General features: G+C 40.1%; 1 protein-coding gene and 1 pseudogene across 4 annotated transcripts in view; both read left to right on the forward strand.

Moving 5' to 3' along the window:
* The window catches only part of TMEM45B (transmembrane protein 45B), a 47,963-nt gene that overhangs the window by 19,751 nt on the left and 8,543 nt on the right, over window positions 1-19,669 (forward strand). Inside the window, exon 1 of one of the 4 annotated variants that reach the window (XM_072822707.1) lies at window positions 6,597-6,739. The exons of the other annotated variants lie outside the window; for them this stretch is intronic. The gene's annotated coding sequence lies outside the window, so the exon portion shown is untranslated. Of the gene's footprint in view, window positions 1-6,596; window positions 6,740-19,669 lie in introns of those variants that run through there. 4 annotated transcript variants of the gene reach the window in all.
* LOC140631300 (U6 spliceosomal RNA) lies at window positions 19,155-19,246 on the forward strand (annotated as a pseudogene).

Below are 19,669 nucleotides of genomic sequence, written 5' to 3' on the forward strand. Positions count from 1 at the left end.
TCTATCCTCCCCTGCCTGGGAGGATAAGGATGTAGTTCTCTCATACCTTCATTATCCTTGCCCCATATTTGCTTCTCTTTCTTGCAAGGTCCCAATATAGTTACATCCTAATTTTTTCTGATATAACTGTGTTTTGTGTTTACATTATTATGACCCTGTAAAGGTCATTCACACCCCAGCCTTGTGATAACCATGACTTCTACACTTCCTTTCTTGTACAGCCTTTTTCTATCCCCTGGACTCAGTCATTGCTACCTCTTCTTTCAGTCGCTTCCTTTTTTTGTTTGTTTGTTTTGTTTTGTTTTTTTGAGCGTTCATTACAATTCTGCCTCAAGTTTTGACAGGATGGGAAAATTCCTCTCGATAAAGCTTCAACTAAGTAGTCAGTTTGGTTCGCTTTTCTTGGAGGCATCTCTGGCTCAGCCCCCCATTCTCTGGGACTGGTACTTCTGAGCCCCTGTGGCACTGGGAGCTCCCCTGGCTGCCACCTTGTCACCTGCACTGGATTCCTGTTTCCTGGATTGCATGCCTTCTCACTCAGTTCAGTTTTGCTGGAGCACAGCTTCCTGAGAAAGTGTATGTGGAGGCAGAGGTAAATTTATCCTGAAGCTGCTGAAGCCCACGGGGCCTCTGGGAGGGAAGAAAAGCCAGGTCACCACCATGAAGCATTTTTGGCACATTTTCTAAAGAGATTTTATATTTATTTATTTTTTTAAGAATTTATTTATTCCTGAGAGATGCAGAGAGGGAGGCAGAGACACAGGCAGAGGGAGAAGCAGGTTCCATGCAGGAAGCCTGATGTGGGACTCAATCCCAGGACCCCGGGATCATGACCGGAGCCAAAGGCAGACGCTCAACTCAGGCGTCCCTCTAAAGAGATTTTAGAAGCAAGATCCACGAACCTCTAAGGCTCCCATTTGTTGTGATTTCTTTTCTCATTCTAAATAAATATTCACGTCTACACCCAAGTTTGTGTTTGTAATTTTATGACTTCTTTTTATTTATTTATTTTATTTTATTTTATTTATTTATGATAGTCACACACACAGAGAGAAAGAGAGAGAGAGAGAGGCAGAGACACAGGCAGAGGGAGGAGCAGGCTCCATGCACCGGGAGCCCGACGTGGGACTCGATCCCAGGTCTCCAGGATCACGCCCTGGGCCAAAGGCAGGCGCCAAACCGCTGCACCACCCAGGGATCCCCCTAATTTTATGACTTTTTCTTAAAGAGGGCTCCCCAAATTATCTAAGATGCAGTCCCCATAGGACCTGGCTGGTTTTTCAGACTTTGTACATTCGAGATGCCATTTTTCATCCTTCACTTTTGATTAGTGGTTTGCCTGGTTATAGGATATTAATTGGAATTAACTTCCCCTGACAATATTGAAAGTTTTGCCCCACTTTCTTCTACCTCTTGATCGCTCAGTTGAGAAGCTGATGCCATCCTGATTTCTGATCCCTTGTATTTTGTTTGTTTAATCTCTGAAAGTTTGTAGGGTTTTCTTTTGTTTATTCCTCATGTTTTGCTATTTCATGATGTTGTTAGTTGATATTGGCTTTGGCTCCCCCCACCCCCGTCATTGTTTTAGATACTTTAAAGGCCTTTCCAATCTGAAAATCATATTTTTCAGGTCTCTGTTTTCTTCTGTTGCATAGTTTCCTCTGTATTCCTTAGATGCTGGAGCTCTTGAATCTGCCCTCTTACTTTATCTTTGCTATTTTTTAAAAACCTCTCATCTTTTAGTTCTGGTTAATCCTCCAACCCTCGTATTAAATTTTTACATTCTAGGGACACCTGGGTGGCTCGGTGTAATATATACTGACTCTCTCTCAGTATATACTGAGAGGGGGAGAATGAGCAGAGGGGAGCAGCAGAGGGAGAGGGAGAAGCAGACCCCCCTCTGAACAGGGAGCCTTGGAATCTCAGTTTCTCTAGCACCTAGAACCATGCTGATACACAAGAGGCCCTGGATAAATGTTGCTTGAATCAAATTGGCTCCATTACCCATTTTAAATTAACCCTTCCTACTGGTCCCTTTGCTATTTCCTATGCTTCTTTCACATCTTTTATGTCATTTTTCTGGAAGATGATACTTCATTGAATTCGATATGTGGATGTGTTGGAAAAGAGACTGGGAAGATCTTCCACCAGGACTTCAGGTAGAATTGCCAGGGGTGAAAACTCCCTGTATCATCTTACCAAAGATGTAATGATTTCTTGGGTCATCACCACACACCCTACATCTGGTGCTATCTTGACCCACACAGTTCTTTTTTTTTTTTTTTTTTTAAGATATTTATTTGTTCATGAGAAACAGAGAGAGAGAGAGAGAAAGAGGCAGAGACACAGACAGAGGGAGAAGCAGGCTCCATGCAGGGAGCCCGACATGGGACTCAATCCTGGGTCTCCAGGATTACGCCCTGGGGCCAAAGGCGGCACTAAACTGCTGAGCCACCCGGGCTGCCCTTGACCCACAGTTCTATTTGAATGCTTTTTCCCCCCATGTTTCATGCTTCACTTGTCCTGTCCTTTGCTTCCTTCCACTCTCTTTGATCTGGCCCCTACTTTGACCCAAATCTTCTCTTTGTTCTGTTCTAACAATGTTTTTTTGCACCCCCCCCTTCCATCACCACCTTCATCTGTCATCTGGTGTATTTTGCACACAGCACAGTGATGTACCCATTTCAGAAGATCTACCCTATCACGTAGACATCTTTTTAAACTAATCCAGGCCCAGAATGAAAAATCGCTCCCTCTTCTGGCTGTGGTTGAGTTCGTGTCTATGCTTTGTTCCCACTGGGATTTATTTTTATATGGAAAGCTCTAGAAAAAGGGCTAAACTACAAGATCATCGTAAAACAGTAGTCTGTAGATTAGTGTTTCTCAAATGCTACCACCCACCATGGAACTTGTATTCTCATAGCATGGAGGCTTGGCTGGAAACAGCATGGCATAAGCTACAGTCTTTCTTAATGCTAAAAAGAGTATGGTACCCCAAAATACATCTCTGTTTTAATATGAAAATCACTTTCCCCAAAATCTTGAGGTGAAATTGATATTCCAGGATGATTACTCTGCTGGTAATGTGAGTCCAGATATTTGCAGCTTACCCATACACCAGTCTAGGAGGCACAGTATGAGATGATCTGTGAAGGACTCATCTAGCTCTAAAATTATATGGAAAAAGTAATGTTAGCAGCAACCTTACTAATGACTGGATTTCCTCATGGTTCAAAATTACAGCTAAGTTGAATCAGTTCAATTTAGATCAAGAACTATTATTATATGGCAAGCTTAGTGCTAAACCATGGGAAGTTTAAGATGAAGTAGATAAGATCTCTGCTCTTGAAGAACCTATGAAATTAAAATTAAAAAAAAAAAAAAAAAAAAAAAAAAAAAAGAAGAACCTATGGTCTAGTGAGTAAGACATGTAAATATATAATTTTCATATGACAGGCTAAGTGATAAAAAAAAATCAACATACGTATAAGGTACTACCGGTAGCGCAGGAGTGAGGCAGTAGCCCAGCCTGGAGGTTCACAGAAGGCTTTCTAGAGGAGAAAAGGCTCACCTACTGAAAACTGAGTAAAGTTAAGCCAACCAAAGAAAAATGAAAAGAAAGTGGAGGGAATAGGATGAACAAAACGTACACTGTAAGGTTTGTGGTGGGGAGAAATGAGGCTCAAGAGACACAGGCCAAGAGGCAGGCTCTGGGCATATGCCATGCAAAAGGGCAGACTACATCTGTGTGGTGGTTACTCAATGAAATATTTTAAATTTCATAGTGGTGTGATCAGATTTACATTTTAGGTAGATGACTCTGCTGGCAGAGTGGAAGAAAGATTTATAGATGGCAGACTTATAGGCTTTGCAGTAGCTGAGGCAAAAGACAATGAGAGCCTAAGTGAGGTCATATTGTAGGAACAGGAAGGAAACAGAGAAAAATTGGGGAAGCAAAATAAGCAGAATATCTTAGTCTCTTGGGAAATTGGGACACTGCGGGGCAGAATGAGAGATGAAGGGGTATCTAGGATGAGTCGTAGGAATCTGACATTAGGAGTGACTGGGTGCTAAGCCATTACCCGAGTCTGAGATACAGAAGAGAAGCCAATTCGGTGTGGAAGGAAAATGATGAATTCTGTTTGGAACATGTTAACTTTGAGGTGTCTATGAAGAATCTGTGTGTTTATGTGTGTGTCTGTCAGCTCAGCAGGTTGTTAGATACGTGAGTTTGAAACTCAGGGAAGAGGTCAAGACTAGAGATAAGAGTCATGAGCGTGCAAGTGGTAATTGAACTATGGGTGTGTATGAGTTCTTGCAAGAAGGAGATATACTGAAGAAGAGTGGACCAAAGTCTACTAGTGTTTAAGAGATAGGGAAAAGAAAAGTACCCTTCAGAGGAGAGGAAAATTACAGAAGATGAAGAGTATGAGGACAGAATAGTATCATGAAAGCCAAAAACAATAAATTCCAAAAATAGTGACTAAGTGACAGTGTCAACTAAAGAAGGTATCACAAGAACAAGAAGGATCTATTCAGATAATATTTTAAAGATTTCCATTGGTGAAACAATATGGAGATCATTTGGTGACACCTACAAACACACTTTCAGTGTTGCGGTGGTGAAGGAAGAGAAGTAAAGGGAGAAAGCAATTGTCTTTCCAGGTTTCCTCCAAGAAATTTAACTGATTTTGACAATGTTTGATTGCATTACACAAAACCATCAAATTCCTTTCTATCCAAAGAAAATTTCATTTAAGTGGTAATTTAGTTCAATAATTACTGACTTTCCAAAAATTTTAATATTAGAAATTGTTTCTAATTATCTGTAAATAAACATAGTATCAGGATGCCTGGGTGGCTCCGCGGTTGATCATCGGTCTTCGGCTCAGGGCATGATCCTGGTCCAGGGACCGAGTTCTGCATCGGGTTCCCTACAGGGAGCCTACTTCTCCCTCTGCCTATGTCTCTGCCTCTCTCATGAATAAATAAATAAAAAAAAATCTGTTTTAAAAAAATAAATAAACCTAGTACCAAAGGCATTTGGGCTCTGGACTAGGGGAGATGGTTAGAAAAAGATCCACATATTCTGAGAATATATATATATATATATATATATATATATATATATATTACATCTAGTTGATGTATATCTATGTATATCTACACTAGTAGATATATATATAGTTTAAAAGTTTGCAAAACTATATGTTATTTGAAGATAACATACATAGCAAATGTATGTAGTATATAGTAAAACAAAAGTGAGTGAACACTAAACACAGAATTCAAAATGATACTTACTACTCAAGAGGGAAGAAAGGGGGAAGCCATCAAGGAGGTGTCAACAGGAAGCTCCAAGGATATTAGTAATGTTCTCTTTCTTAAGCTGGGTCATGGGACACAGTTATTCTTCATAATTTTTACATACATTAGCTATGTTATTTTTATTATTCCTATTCCTATAGTAAATAGGAAGCAAGATACAAAGTGGTTCTTCAGAGATCCAGGGTCAGAGCAGATTTTTATTTCTTTTTCTTCTATTATTTTGTGTGGAAAAAGTCTTGGGCCTGGTTGTAGGCAAAGAGAAGAAGGCAACAAAGAGAAAAGTTCATGAGTAATAGGAGTAGACCTAGAGGACACAGATGGAAGATTGGCCTATCAGAGGGGTGAATTTGAGAACAACAGGTGTGGATGTATATGAATTTGAGGTGAAGGGATCCCTGGGTGGCGCAGCGGTTTGGCGCCTGCCTTTGGCCCAGGGCACGATCCTGAAGACCCAGGATCGAATCCCACGTCAGGCTCCCGGTGCATGGAGCCTGCTTCTCCCTCTGCCTGTGTCTCTGCCTCTCTCTGTGTGTGTGACTATCATAAATAAATAAAAATTTATAAAAAAAAAAATGAATTTGAGGTGAAGAAGAGGAAATTGATGTGATTGGTGCCTTATAGTCTCTATTATGTTCATGGAAGAAGGAAAGTTTGCTCAGAGTCGAGTGAACTCAGTTTTGAGGGAAGTGATGGGTTTTCAAAACCAGTCTGTAGGAAATGGAAGCAAGACCTTGCATGTGACAAGAAGCACTGCCGAGTGAAGTAGGAGGCCTGGCATCCATCTTGGTCATAGATAGTACAGAAGGAAGGAAAAACATATTAAAATTTTTTTCCTTCTTGCTTAAAAAATAAGCCAACATTTCAAGTCCAGAGATGCTCCTCTTGCTCTAATGTATGCTGAAGTGACTGCTGGTCCTCCTTGGTGACTCCACTATTTTAGCTCCATTTAACTTCTCTCCTATGTCTGAACCTACTCTGTCCTTTTCATTTTTCATTTCATTTTTGTGATGTGTTAGGAGCAAACACAAAAAGTTATTTTAGAATTAGGAGAAGCCGTGGAGATTACCTCCTCCAAACTATCCTGTAACAAGGAACTTATGATCCTGAGAAGTCACATATCTTGCTCAAGATCACAAAGTAAATTCATAGCAAAATGTGGGCTAGAACCCAGGTCAGCTGACTCAGAGGTCAGTGTTCTTTATTAGTTCTTGAGAAATCATGGAACTTAGCCCAGATTTCTTCTTCAGTCTTTAATTTAGGATTCCAGTAAGACTGCCTAATTTTCATGACAGTTTGAAAGTGGCAATCAAGAAAGACCCAGGTCAAGTGCCAGCCCCTCTGTGAATACAGGATCGCAATCTGGACATTCAACCTTTCACAAGCTCCTCACTAGATTATAAACTCCTTATGGGTAAGAGTCAATTCTTTTTTAAGTTTTTATTTTAATCACCCAGCGCTCATCTTGACAAGTGTACTCCTTAATCCCCATCATCTATTTCACCCTCCCCCCCACCTCCCTTCTGGTAACCATCAATTTGTTCTCTAGAGTTAAGGGTTGATAGTTTCTTGATTTGTCTCTCTTCATTTTTCCCCTTTGTTTCTTAAATTCCACATATGAATGATATATCATACAGTATTTGTCTTTTTTTCTGACTTATTTCACTTAGCATAATACTCTCCAGTCCCACCCATGTCATGGAGAATGGCAAGATTTCATTCTTTTAATGGCAGAGTAATATTCCATTGTATGTATGCATGTCTCTGTGTGTGTGTGTGTGTGTGTGTGTGTGTGTGTGTGTACCACTCTTCTTTATCCATTCATCGATCAATGGACACTTGGGTTGCTACCATATTTTGGCTATTGTATTTATTTAATGCTGCTATAAATATAGGGGTGCATGAATCCCTTTGAACTGGCATCTTTGTATTCTTTGGGTAAACATTCAGTAATGTGATTGCTGGATCGTATGGTAGTTCTATTTTTAACTTTTTGAGGAACCTCCATACTGTCTTCCACAGTGGCTGCACCAGTCTATTCCCATCAACAGTGCATGAGGGTTCCTTTCTTTCCACATCCTCACCAACAACTGTTGTTTCTTATGTTGTTGATTTTAGCCATTCTGACAGGTGTGAGGTGATATCTTACAGTTTTGATTTTCATTTCCCTGGTGATTAGTGATGTTGAGCATCTTTCCATGTGTCTGTTGGCCATCTGGATGTCTTCTTTCAAGAAATGTCTGCTCAGATCTTCTGCTCATTTTTAATTGGATTATTTGGTCTTTGAGTGTTGAGTTTTGTAAGTTATTCAGTATATTGAATATGTCATTTGCAAATATCTTCTCCCATTCCATAGGTTGCTGTTTCGTTTTTCTGATTATTTCCTTCACTGTGCAGAAACTTTATTTTGAGGTAGTCCCAATAGTTTATTTTTGCTTTCATTTCCCTTGCCTCAGGGGACCTATCTAGAAAAAAAGTTGCTATGGCTAATGTCAGCAAAATTACTGCCTGTCCTCTCTTCTAGGATTTTTATGGCTTCAGTTCTGACATTTAAGTGTTTAATCCATTTTGAATTTATTTTTATGTAATATAAGAAAGTGGTCCAGTTCCATTCTTTTGCATGTTGCTGTCTAGCTTTCGCAATGCCATTTGTTGAAGAGATTGTATTTCTCCCAGTAGATATTCTTTTCTGCTTTGTCAGAGATTAATTGACCATATAACTGTGGGCTTATTTCTGGATTTTCTATTCTGTTCCATTGATCTGTGTGTCTATTTTTATGGCTATACCATACTGTTTTGATGAATACAACTTTGTAATGTACCTTGAAGTCCAGAATTGTGATGCTTCCAGCTTTGTTCTTCTTTTTTAAGATTGCTTCAGTTATTCGGGGTCTTTGCTGGTTCCACACAATTTTAGGAGGGGTCATTTCTTACTTATTTTATTATTTCCTCAGCACTCAGTATTAAATACTATTGTATTTAATAGGATCATAGGGAAAAAATTTTTAAAAAAAGAAAGCAGGAATAAGACCATATTTTGCTTAGAAATGAAATACTGCTGGGCAGTAACTGAGCTCTTGTTCATAGAATTTTGTTCCATAGCTCATGAACTCATGCCAGAATGAGGTTAAGATTCTTAGTTTGGTCTTATGCCTTCTGACCAGTTGTTCCAAGGACCCACCTACCCATCGACAGAGAAAGTAAAAATGACAGTAGTAGGTATAAAATTTTAAAAAGAATGATGGGCTCCGAAGTGTCTTAAAGGCTCTCAGACTACTATAGAGCAGGGATACGCTCTGGCTGAAGTTCAGGACTAAAGCACCATCCACATCAGCTGTAGGCAACAAAGAACTTTCAACTCTGTACCTTGTACTTCCTCTGCATTTTACGACTAAGCAGCTCATAGAAGGAGGGGTTTTAAGCTTGTTATTTGCAGAGTAACAGAAAGCTGAGTCAGGTAGGACTGGTTGTATGCCAAAGTAAACTCAGACCAGAAGCCACCTGAGTGTTTCTGTTGGCAAGGACAGATTCAAAAAGTATAAAAACCATGTCATGGAGTAAAATAATACACTATATTCTCCCCATAACTACTTGCCTACTGACTAAAAACATATCCCATTCCTATTAAAAAGATATTCAACAACTACCCTCTCCAGAGTCAGATAAAGGTTCAACATGATTCCCCTCTCCCTACTTGGAATTAGGTACTAAAAGCAAAGGACAGCAGTCTTAGTTCAATAATTATACTTCCCCCAAGAGAGAAACCCAGGTTTCTCCCCCCATTAATTGTGAGAATAAGTGTAAGAACTCTAGAGAAGAGAAGAAACTAACATTTGTTAAATACTTACTCTAGGTAGTTGCTAGATGCTCTCCATTAACCCTCATAAGATGCTTCTGTTAAGGAACCTGTTTTGGAAGAAGTGGGGTACTGAAATTCAGAGATGTTGGGGAACTTGTGGAAGGTCCTACCAGTAGAAGTAGCAAAGCAAGGACTGACACTCCATAGTTCATGTTCTTTCTCTTATGCGACTATATTTCCCCATAAAGGAACATGTAGGAACTCAGTTTCCTTTAGGCAAATCTAGGACATAGAATGCATCTGAACCAATATAAAACTTGACTTGTGTCTTCTCTAACTTGACTTTCCTCAGGCCCATTTGTGAGTTCATATGCTTTCCAGAGACTCTTGGGCACACAGGACCACAATGTTTGGTTGATTTGACTTTTAAGTATACTGTTTTGTTCATTCTCAATCTGAGATTATTTCAAGGTTTAATGAATTCCACCCATGGAAGACGCTGACATTTGGTCCTTCTTGGTAAAGAAGGTGGGAATGATAGGGTAAAGAGAGTAAGCAATGTGACCTAGCTCCATTCTAACTATATGGATGATTGGCTGCACCTGCTTCTTAGTTGCACGTACTATTTGCTCTACCTGGCACTGTACCCACACTACTTACACTTACCTGTTTTTCAAGGAAGTTTTAGGGACACTTCCCTCTATAATCGTTCTATTTCTGATTCCAAGGTGAGTCAGAATCCTCCTTTCATTGTCATTACTCTGCATACGCTATTAAAATATTTAATGTATGTGTCATAATAGTTGAATTATTCTTTCTTCACCAGAGTTTCACCTTATTTAGGCAAGGCCCTTCTCTGAAGATTGATGAAATCCATTTTCTTTTTTTTAAGATTTTATTTATTTATTCATGAGAGACAGAGAGAGAGAGAGAGAGAGAGAGGCAGAGACACAGGCAGAGGGAGAAGCAGGCTCCATCCAGGGAGCCTGACGTGGGACTTGATCCCAGGACTCCAGGATCATACCCTGGGCTGTGGCGACTGAGCCACCTGGGCTGCCCTGAAATCAATTTTCAAGAGTAGAAGGGTAGACAGACAAAGGCACCAACAGAATTCAGTGGGGGAAAGAAGAATCTTTTCAACAGATGGCTGGGACAGTTGGATATGCAAAAAATGAAGTTGGATCACTACCTCACACCATATACAAAAGTTACTTAAAATGGATCATAGACATAAATGTAAAAGCTAAAACTGTAAAAATCTTACAAGAAAACAGAGGAGTGAATCTTCATGCCCTTGAGTTAAGCAATGATTTCTTAGGTATGACACCAAAAGCATAAATAACAAAAGAAAAAAACAGATAAACTGGACTTCATCAAAATCAGAAGCTTCTGTGCTGCAAAGGACACAATAAAGTAAAAAGACAACCCACAAAAACAGAGGAAGTATTTTCAAATCATATATCTGATATGGGACTCGTATCTACAATAATATAAAGAACTATTACAACTCAATTTAAAAAAATTTAAATGGGCAATGAATTTGAATAGGCATTTCTCCAAAGAACATATACAAATGCCCAATAAGGTCACAAAAAGATGCTTCACATCACTAATCATTAGGGAAGCAAAACAAAACAAAATGATGAGATATACTTTATGAGAATGGCTAAAACAAAAAAGATGAACATAGTAAGTGTTAACAAGGATGTGGAGAAATTGGTAACCTCATACACTGCTGGTGAGATTGGAAAGTGGTGCAGCCACTTTGGAAAAGAATCTGGTCATTCCTCAAAATGTTGAACATAAAGTTATCATATGACCAAGCAATTCCACTCATAGGTATATGCCCAAGAGAAATGAAAACATAGGTACACAAAAATATGTACACCAATATTCATAGCATCATTATGCATAACAACCCAAATATCCATCCACAAATGAATGGATATTATGTCAACTATACGTCAATTAAAAATTTTAAAGATTAAAATTTAAAAACTAGATGAGAGATCCCTGGGTGGCTCAGCAGTTTAGCACCTGCCTTCCGCCTGGGGTGCGGTCCTCGAGTCCTGGGATCGAGTCCCTCATTGGGTTCCCTGCATAGAGCCTGCTTCTCCCTCTGCTTCTCTCTGTGTGCATGACTCTCGTGAATAAATGAATAGAATCTTAAAAAGCTAAAAAAAAAAATTTAAAAACTAGATGAATGGACAAACAAAATGTGACAGATCTGTACAATGAAGTATTATTCAATAATAAAAAGGAATGGGGTCATCTGGGTGGCTCGGGTGGTAAGCATTGAACTCTTAGTTTCGGTTCAGGTGATGATCCCTGTGTTATGACATGGAGCCCTCCAAGCTGGGCTCCATGCTCAGTGGGGAGTCTGCTCGAGGATTCTCTCTCTCCCTCTGCCTTTGCTCCTCCTCCTGCTTGCACTCTCTCTCTCTCCCTCTAAAAGCAACAACAATAAAAAGGAATGAAGCACTGATGCATGCTGCAAGATGGATGCACCTGGAAACCATGCTAAGTGAAAGAAGCAGAGATATATGATTCCACTTATACAAAATATCTAGAATAGGCAACCCCATGGAGACAGAAAGTAGACTAGTGACTGCAAGGATCAGTGGGGTTGGGAGGAAATGGGGAATGACTGCTAGGGGTATGGGATTTCTTTTGGGGTTGATGAAAATGTTCTAAAATCAGAAAGTGGTAATGGTTGCACTACTGTGACTATACCAGCAATCACTAAATTATACACTTTAAAGGAGTGAATTTTATGATATAGGAATTATATGTCAACAAGGCTGTTATTTGAAAAAGAAAACGAGAATTAACAAGAAAGCACTGAGACTTCTAGGACCACAAGAGGAGGGTGACTTTCAGATTCATTAGGAAAAACTCCCAGGAACACAAAGCAGGAATACTTAGTAAGGTTGCTGAAATCTTCATAGTGACTTCTTTGATACATATGAGTTGTCTTTTATAGTGATTTATTTATTCATGAGAAAGAGAGAGAGAGAGAGAGAGAAAGCAGGCTCCCCATGGAGCAGGGAGCCCAACACAGTGCTTGATCCCAGGACCTCAGGATCATGACCTGAGGCAAAGGCAGATGCTTAACCGACTGAGCCACCCAAGTGCCCCTATAATGATTTAGTAATTAAATCTATAAAACTATATGGAACTGTCAATTAAGTGATGAACAATAAATAAAATGTGGTGTTATGGGCTAGATTATGCTCCCTGCCCCCCAATTCATATGTTGTTGAAGTCCTAACTCCAGTACTTCAGAAGGTGACTATTTGAAGATATGGTTTTTAAAGAAGTAATTAAGTTAAAATGAGGTCATCAGGGAGGGCTCTGATCTAATCTGTTACCCTTATAAGAAGATGCCACAGGGACACACCAAGGGAAGATGTGTATGAAGACACTGAGAGGAGACAGCCATCTCCAAGGCCAGGACAGAGGCCTCAGAAGAAGCCAAACCTGCAGACAGCTTGACCTTCTAACATCCGGGACCATGAGAAAATAAATTCTGTTTTTTAAACCACCCAGTGTGGGCAGCTTTGTTACAACAACCCTAGCAAACCAATAACTGCAGTATATGCCTGCAATGAGAGAGTTAGCCATGGAAAGGAGTAAGTAGTGATGCACGCTGCAACATGGATGAGCCTTGGAAACTTAGGCTAAAAGACAGAAGCCAGGGCAGCCCGGGTGGTTTAGTGCTGCCTTCGGCCCAGGGTGTGATCCTGGAGACCCGGAATCAAGCCCCATGTCAGGCTCCCCGCATGGAGCCTGCTTCTCCCTCTGTCTGTGTCTCTGCCTCTCTCTCTCTCTCTCTCTCTCTCTCTCTGTGTGTGTGTCTCTAATGAATAAATGAATAAAATCTTAAAAAAAAAAAAGTAACTTAAAAAAAAAAAAAAGACAGAAGCCAGTCTCGGGGCACCTCGCTAGCTCAGTCAGGGGAACACATGGCTCTTGATCTTTGGGGTTGTAAGTTCGAGCCCCACGCTGGGTGTAGTGATTATTTAAAGAAGTAAATGAATGACTAAACTACATTAAAAAAAAAAAAAAGCCAGTCTCAAATGACTACATGTTGTATGATTCAATTTATATAAAATGTCCAGAATAGGTAAATCAAGAGAGATATAAAATAGATTAGTGGTTCTCTAGGGCTTTGGAGGTAGGGAGACTTGGGAAAGTCACTCATGGGTTAGGAGAATCTTTCTGTGGGTAATGAAAATGTTCTAAAACTGACTGGTGATTGGTTGTACAACTCCATGAATATACTCAAAACCATTGAAGTTTACACTGTCAGTGAAAATGGTATGTGAATTATAGATCTCAATAAAGCTGTTACTTAGAAAAAAAAAAGAGCAGGGGCACCTGGGTGGCTCAAGTGGTTGAGGGTCTGCCTTCAACCCAGGGCGTGATCCTGGGGTCTGGGGATCGAGTCCCACATTGGGTTCCCTGCATGGAGCCTGCTTCTCCCTCTGCCTGTGTCTCTGCCTCTCTCTGTGAGTCTCTCATGAATAAATAAAATCTTTAAAAATAAATAAATAAAAATCCATTTAAAAAAAAAGAGCATATGGAAAGCAAGGGAGAAAATTGCTAGGGAAGTACGCTCATGCTCCATTAACAGTTCTGAGTGTAGAACATTCTAGTAAGTGGTAACATAAGAAACAAAGAAATAAAGGCAACCTGACCTCTGCTTCCTTCAGAAAAAAAGCAGGATAGGAAGCTGGCCTCGAAGAGAGCAGGGTTTCATGGCCCCAGCATTATTGAGAGTTGAGCTGCGTAATTGTTGTGGGGGGTGTCCTGCACATTACAAGATGCTCAGCAGCACTTCCAGTCTTTACCCACTAGATGTGCACAATGCCACCGTCATCCCCAGTCGTGACAACAACCCAAAGTGTCAGTTGCCCCCTATTGAGAATGGGGGGGGGGGTACCTGGAGAAATGGAAATAAAGGTTAACCTTACAATGTAACAAACAGACCCCTGCTTGCCTGAATTTTAATTTTGGGGTCTCTTAAGGCAGGGCAGTAGAATGTGAGTAGAAGAACATAGGCACCATTTTGAAAGAGAATATGTGTCTGATACCAGAAAGAAAAGGGGGGAGTCTGGACAGTTTTAGATAAAAGTTGCCAAAATAGTGTTTGGCACCTTTTTGGTACAAATTCTGCCATTCTTTATGGCCCCATAACTTCCTCCCTGGATATAGAAAAGGTTTCCAATATTTTTTTATAGAAGCTATAAAAGTGAGCACCTGGGCAGCTCAGTTGGTTAAGCATCTGCCTTTGGCTCAGGTCATGATCCGAGGCTCCCTTGTCAGGCTCCCTGCTCAGCTGGGAGCCTGCTTCTCCCCTGTCTATTGCTCCTCCTGCTGTGCTCTCTCTCTCTCAAATAAAATGAATGAATGAAAGAAAGAAAGAAAGAAAGAAAGAAAGAAAGAAAGAAAGAAAGAAAGAAAGAAAGAAAGAAAGAAAGAAGGAAAGAAAGAGAAAGAAAGAAAGAAAGAAAGAAAGAAAGAAAGAAAGAAAAGAAAGAAAGAAAGAAAGAAAGAAAGAAAGAAAGAAAGAAAGAAAGAAAGAAAGAAAGAAAGAAAGAAAGAAAAGGAAAAGAGAAGGAAGAGAAGAGAGAAGAAGAGAGAGAAGAGAAGAGAAGAGAAGAGAAGAGAAGAGAAGAGAAGAGAAGAGAAGAGAGAGAAAGAAGAGAAAAAAGAAACACAACTACAAAGCCCGAGTGCCCTACCCACCCATAATTGTTGACCCGGGATATATCTGTAGGACTCATAACAACTTAGGTTATGCTGGATAAGAACGAACTGCAAAGTTTAGTGGCTCATTACACCTGTTCATTTTTCGCAGGCCACGTGCTCATCATGGCTTGTGTGGGGCTCTGCTCCCTGTCTCCTCACTCTGGGATCTAGGCTGATGGAAGAGCTACTGTCATGAACATTGACAGAATGTGGTAAAGGGAAGTGTGTTCTGGGGTCTTGAGCTGCCAATTATGTGTTTCTGCCCATCCCTAACACGTGTCACTTCTGCCCAGAATTCAGAAGACCCCACCCAAGCACAGGAAGGCCCGAAAGTGCAGTCATACCATGTGATTAGAAGACAGAGAGCCAGAAATACTTAATGAATAGTGTTAAATACCCTTAAAGCACTTGTCCGTATTGCCTTCCCACTTCATATCATCATCTAGCTGAATACATCTGGAATACGTATATGCAGGACATTACCATTGGTGCTCAAAATAGGGCCCTCTTATAAGTAGTCTTTTCCATCTTGCTTGTCTAGGCCGACTATCTCATGGGAAACCTTCCAGGGCAGCTGGTATAGCTCTAAGTCATTCTTTTTAATGATTACATAATATCTCATGGTGAAGATAAACCATAATTAGGTCAAATGTATGGCTAGAACTAAGAAGAGGTCCAGGTTCTCTGGGATATTTGGTAATCTATAAATTTTGTATCCTGTCATCTCAGACTGGAAGAAATTGGCTTTATTTTTTTTTTTAATTTTTTTTTTTAGAAATTGGCTTTAATTCCTGCCCCCCTCGTGACTGCCAAGTCCTTTGTTCTGATGTTAGAGAGTGCTGGGTGCTAAGCCCAGGCACTCAAGGAAGAAAATAAAATTCTATTTTCTTATTTTTCTAATTATCTCGCTTATTTACATACATCCTTTCACTACTTTTTTTGTCTAAAATAAGGGAAAATGTGGACTACGTTTAAGAACAAAGGGCACCGTATCAAGTTTTATTTTTAAGTACAGGCAAATGGCACCAACCATAATTTCTCCTCACCTCCACTCACTGCCTCTCTCTACTTCTGTGACTCTTCTGTCCTTTATTCCCTGTCCTCCACTCTTCCTTACTCTTCCCTTCCTTTTTCTCTTCTGGACACCTTCAACTGGTCTTCCATTTCACTTATCTCAAATTAAAAACAGAGAATGTAGAAGGGGAAATGGTTAAAGATAAGGAGGACAAGAAAAAGCATGTCAAACTCTTATGCAAATTATGTTCCTTTTCCAGTGATCTTAGGACCAGAAAAATTGCCCAAACTTCTCAGTTGCCAGCTTTCACTTAAAGCTACTACCTCTCCAGAACACTCAGTCCTCCCTTTACATTCCCATTCTATCTCATGCAATATCAAAAAAAAGAGCAAATATATTAAAATAAGAAAGTTAGGAAGCTTGTCTTTGCAGAAGCACTTTCTGATGTTTTCCACTCTGTGGTCTTCCTTAGATTTTTTTAAATCCCAGGGTTGTGGGATGCATGGGTGGCTAGGCAGTTAAGCATCTACCTTCAGCTCAGGGCGTGATGAGTCCCGCATCGGGCTCCCCGGCAGGGAGCCTGCTTCTCCTTCTGCCTGTGTCTCTGCCTCTCTCTCTGTCTCATGAATAAATAAAATCTTTTTTAAAGTAAATATATAAATCTCAGAGTTGTGAGTTCAAGCCCTATGGAGTCTTCCAAAAAAAAAAAAAAAAAAAGCTGACCTCAAATCAAGAGTTGGATGCTTATCGGACTGAGCCTCCCAGGCACCTCTGAAGTATTTTATAGTGTAATTCTAAAGAGTTTATCCCTTAAACATTTGCTTTTTTAATGTTTATTTTTAAATTGTCTTATAAAGGGACACCTGGGTGGCTCAATGGTTGAGCATCTCCCTTTGGCATAGGGTGTGATCCTGGGAGGCTGCTTCTCTCTCTGCCTCTGTCTGTGTCTCTCATGAATAAATAAATAAAATCTTTTAATAAATAAATAAATAAATAAATAAATAAATAAAATCTTTAATAAATAAATAATTTTTAAAAACTAGACTCTCAGGGACTTAGCCTATTTGAATGGTGTTATCCAAATTATTAGAAGTCTTTATTTTTCTTTTCAAAGTGAGTTACTGCCTTGTTCCTCCTTGTTGGAACTGACCCGTCCTTTATCTCTACCACATGTCCTAATCAAATAAACTAATCTAATAATTGGTTATTGCAAGGAATCTCTCTCCCTGCTCCTCTCCTTCACCAAATCAAGGTCCTCAGCCTTCCAAGTAGCATAAGTTTAGAAAGAGTTTCTACGATATACTGCCATCCACTAACATGAATCTGAAACCAGGCAAAAGGGAAGGGTGGGGCTTGGCAACTTGGTATGAACAGACAAGGACTCTGCTTTTATTCAGAGTATTGCTCCTCAGAAAAATGGGGAAGGACAGGAAGGATTTGCAAAGCTGGTTTTTCTGCACTTCTGGCTGTAACAGGCTTGATCATAAAAGGGACCTGTGTTAAACATTAAACAAAAATGGAGACCATTTTTTTTTTTAAATGTTGATCAATATAGGGTTTTAAAGGAATGAGAAGAGGGCCTTCCAGTTATGGCAGCATGAATAGATAGGCAATTTCTTTCTGCAAAAACAAAACAAAAAAAAATGTATAAAACTAGGCGAAATTGTTAAAACCAGCCATTTCCAGGAACTGGAATTTAACCAAAGTCAAACAACAAATTAAGAAGCTGTTGTGACTCAGTTAAACGAATATTTGTTGGGGCAGCCCGGATGGCTCGGTGGTTTAGCGCCACCTTCAGCCTAGGGCCTGATTCTGGAGACCCGGGATCGAGTCCCACGTTGGGCTCCCTGCATGGAGCCTGCTTCTCCCTCTGCCTGTGTCTCTGCCTCTCTCTGCCTCTCTTTCTGTGTGTCTGTCATGAATAAATAAAATCTTAAAAAGAAAAAAAAACAGGAATATTTGTTAAGTAGAGTCACGGGGTGTCTGTTGGTAAGTCTCTGTGCAAAAAAGGATTACTATCAAAATAGAGAATTTTATTTCTTACAGGTTCTGGAGAAGATTCAAGGCACGCTGCAAGGGGCCATCTGGGGAGGTCAAAGCAGGGCGCCTTGGTGGAGAGTGTGACAGGACCTGGGGCACATACCTTTATAGGGTCAAGTGGAACCTTTGGGATTCCCAGGCTGAGCCTGGATTGGTTAGTTCAAACCAGAGAGAACAGGAGTTTGATAAGCTTCCCAGGGGTCTTATGTAAGGATGCACAAGGGGAAGGCCCTAGGAGGTGGGGGGAGACTGCTCACCTCAAGGGCCACTGGGGGCCATATCAGGAACTTAGGTTTACTCAGGAGTCTGCTGTATTCTCTGGGCAATGATTGCAAGAGAGCTCACAGCAGTTCAAGGCCCCCACAGGCCACCTGGCCACACAATACTATGGAGTAGTTCAGCTCAACTCTCAAAAGAAGCTTTTATTTCTGAAAAGCTCCTAGATCTTCAGGTAGAAGCAGCTGGAGGCCATGGCCTTTTCCCTGGGACTGCTGCCTTTACTCACTCAATGACTTTTAAGTAATGTGCTGCTAGCTCTGAAAACAAGGCGTTTTGCTGCCAGGGGAAACATGCAATTCAGGGTGGTAACTGAGTGGCTGAAAATCCTTGGCTCTATGGGTTCAACAAGGAAATGAGCAGGGAAGAAGGGGTATATATAGAGAGAAGGGGAGTCAGAAAACATAATTGAAGAAATAATGGCTGGACACTTCCCAAGTCTGATGAAAGATATTAAACTATGGACTCAAGAAGCTCAGCCAAGATAAAAAACACCAACGAAACACAAAAAGAATCACACAAAGATGTATCATAGTCAAACTGCTGAAAGCCAAAGATAACAGGAAAATCTTGAAAGCAGGGAAAGAAGTGACCGTAACTCACTGGGGAATAACAAGATCATTAATAGCTGACTTCTCATCAGCCAGAAGCCAGTGGAATGACATGATCAAAGTGTTGAAAGGAAAAACTGCCAACTAAGAATTCTATATCCAGCCTAACTATTCTTCAAAAATGAAGGTGAAATAAGATATTTCCAAATAAACAAATTCATGGTAACGGAACTGCTTTATAAGAAATATTAAAGAATATCCTTCATGTTGGAAGTAAATGAGATCAGAGGGTTATTCAAATGCACAGGAAGGAATGAAGAACCCAAGAAATGGTAAATATGTAATTAAATATAAGACTATATATCTGTCTCTACTTCCTGAAAAATGTAAGACTGTATAGCACAAGTACTAAAATTAGAATGATATAGATTAGCAAGGCTTCTGCACAAGCATGACATGCAAATTTGTGAAGTGTTCCATATTTTTTTGAATTACTATATTGTGTGTCTAAAACTAATATTACACATATGTTAACTACACTGGAATTAAAATTAAAAACCTAATAAAGTTTTAGAGCACCTGGGTGGCTCAGTCGGTTAAGCGTCTGCTTTCAGCTCAGGTCATGATCAGTTCTTCCCAACTAGGTCATGATCTCCGGGTCCTGGGATCGAGTCCCATGTTGGGCTCTCTGCTCAGCAGGGAATCTGCTTCTCTCTCTCCCTCTGCCCCTCTCCCGCTTGTGCTAGTTCTCTCTCTCTCTCTCTCTCTCTCAAATAAATCTTAAAAAAAAAAAAAAAGCAATCAAGCCACAGAGGAAACTGAAGTGCATATTACTAAATGAGAAGCCAATCTGAAGAGGCTACATAACATACGAATCTAATGTCTGACGTTCTGGAAAAAGCAAAACTA

This window comes from Canis lupus, chromosome 3 (assembly GCF_048164855.1).
Source record: "Canis lupus baileyi chromosome 3, mCanLup2.hap1, whole genome shotgun sequence".
NCBI lineage: Eukaryota > Metazoa > Chordata > Mammalia > Carnivora > Canidae > Canis > Canis lupus.